Source organism: Sprattus sprattus, assembly GCF_963457725.1.
Source record: "Sprattus sprattus genome assembly, chromosome: 20".
NCBI lineage: Eukaryota > Metazoa > Chordata > Actinopteri > Clupeiformes > Clupeidae > Sprattus > Sprattus sprattus.
The window spans coordinates 11,506,065-11,508,564 of NC_137918.1; positions in this window are offsets into that span (position 1 = coordinate 11,506,065).

Genomic DNA, 2,500 nt, shown 5'->3' on the forward strand with positions numbered 1-2,500 from the left:
TGGGTGGATATAGGTGTGTGTGTGTGCGTGTGTGTGTGTGTGTGTGTGTGTGTGTGTGTGTGTGTGTGTGTGTGTGTGTGTGTGTGTGTGTGTGTGTGTGTGTGTGTGTGTGTGTGTGTGAGTATGCGTGTCTGCATGGGTGTGAAAAAGGGTGGGGAACCTTTGTGGTTGCTCAAAATGCTGAACTTTCAGTCAGCTTTTTTGTGAAAGCAAAACCTGAGAGGGAAACGGTTCGTCAATTTCTGCCCAAACTGCTGCACAGCACAGCCATCAGTTGTTGAAATGAACAAACAGCACCTCTTAACTAACCATAAGCTGGACATAAATAGCCTTGACTTCTGTCCAGTGCACTGGCCCTACTACTGTGTGTACACGGCTCTCCGTGAAGAGGTGAATGTGCCAGTTCTGTCTCCAGGGTACAGAGCAGCACCAGCGACATCCCTTTGACTTGTGCATTAGTCTCACAAACCTGAATGTCTTCGGGGACACAATGCTCTATTTAGCTGTTGCGCTAAAAAAAGCTCTCCTCTCTCACTGTACAGAGTATGGCCTCAGTCTCAGGACAAGCCTACTCTGTCTGAAGCAGCAGGGACTTCGCAGGCTGTCTCTAGCTCTTATTTCCAATAGATAGTATTAAAGGTTGCTTTCATCATTGTAGCTCTCATAAAGGGGATGATGGGACTGGAGGAACTTAACAGGGCCTCAGAATGATGGTAGCAGAAGTAGCAGTTTGTGTGTGAGCAACTTGCCTCTATGTAACTTTTTTTTTTCTTTTGGTGATGGGTGGGTTGGTCCTTTTTCCGGTAGCGGGAACCCAATCGCTTTAAGGTCGTTCCATGAAAGGGTCAAGTAATTGCTAGAGCAGGCATTATCTAATATGTTCTCAAATCCCTGGTCAAAGGCTTATGACGATGTGTATGATGTCAGTGATTCTAAGACAGCATAATAACATCATAAAACACATCTGTAAAAAAAAAAAAAAAAAAAAAAAAGGTTGAATTGTTTACAATGCATAGACCACTGTAACAGTAAAAGTAGGCTATTCTGCGTGGAGTCTTGTGTGCTTGCGGGCTCACTGCTGGGGATGCTGCTGCTGTACAAACCAGCTATATATTCTTAAGGGCAACGCTTAGCCAAACACCACCGCATCAAGAGCCGCACACGTCTCAGCCAAAACAGAGCTAAGAAAACAACAAGAATAAGAGGAAGAAATCCGCTCTTCTTTTCACTGTCTACCTCGACAAATCACAGATTGAAGCGCCGATCACAACAAGTCGAGAATTGCGGTACAGGGCCACAAACACAACTATTTACATTTCGTCTGCCGGCGACCACGGCCGCTCGTGAGGCGGGGCTGCTTGTATCCGCAGAAACAGCACGGGGGATGAGACTCTTTCTCAGTGCTCCCGCTGTATCCATGCAGCAACCAGTCAAAAAATAATGACACACTTAGCTACATCGCGCTAGCTCGCTGGGGAAACCTCTGTAATGAGACAATGAAAACATATATAGCCGTATGGAGCGCCCTGTGGACATAATTCCCTCCAAAAAAAAATCATATTTTGTTGCATCTCAAATAATATAATTTCTCTGAGACACTGAACGTGATAAAATAACAAATGTTTAGGTTTTGTGATGTTTTGAAGCAGCCTGTATTTCGCCTACACTACATACAGTGAAAATACATTTTACAATAGCAACTCCCCATTCTAAATTATGACAGCTGTCATCACACGGCGAACATAACACGGCTGGAGTCAAAGGGTGCGCTCTCATCCCAGCGGCTACTTCAGCGCTTAATCCCCCTGGAATCTTCTCTACACCGATGTATTTAGCTCTCTCTAATTCCACACGCCGGTTCACCTGACAGGACCAAATCGTTGCACGTAGTAACCAAATATAGTACCCAAACATAATGCCCCCAAATGACGGAAATTACGCCGCAATACATAAATCCATGCCAAATCTATCCAGTTTGGGGAAAGGACGTTATGATTCACGATATGCTTATTACCAAAACAGACGAGCCAACAATAGTCTGTATGATGTTTTTACCTCTCCTCATAATTTCTTGCAACTAAGAGAAAACATTGATTTATAAACCCGAGTTCTACAAGACCACATACATGATACCAGAAAGTGTTATGTATGGCTTGTTTTTACCTGAGAGAATGGCAGTGCGTTGTCACCAGTTTGTTTGTCTTCAGTTTGGGGAATTTTATCCTCTTTGTGCAGTGGGGGGCTTCGCCACTGTAATTTTGCGGTTCCCACCAGCATTGGCTTACTCAGTAGAAAAAACGTCACTCTTGACAGAAAAGGGGGGTGACGCTCCAGCGAAGCGCAAAGCAAAGAGTCCCGCCTTCAGTGAAACCCGATTGGACCAGAGTGATCACAGGTATCTGACTGATTGACTCATGACGGGAAGAACCCTTCTCCCATTCGATTACTAGAGCTGTGTTCGGTTTGTTCACTTGTCCACTCACTCCCCATATAGAACAAT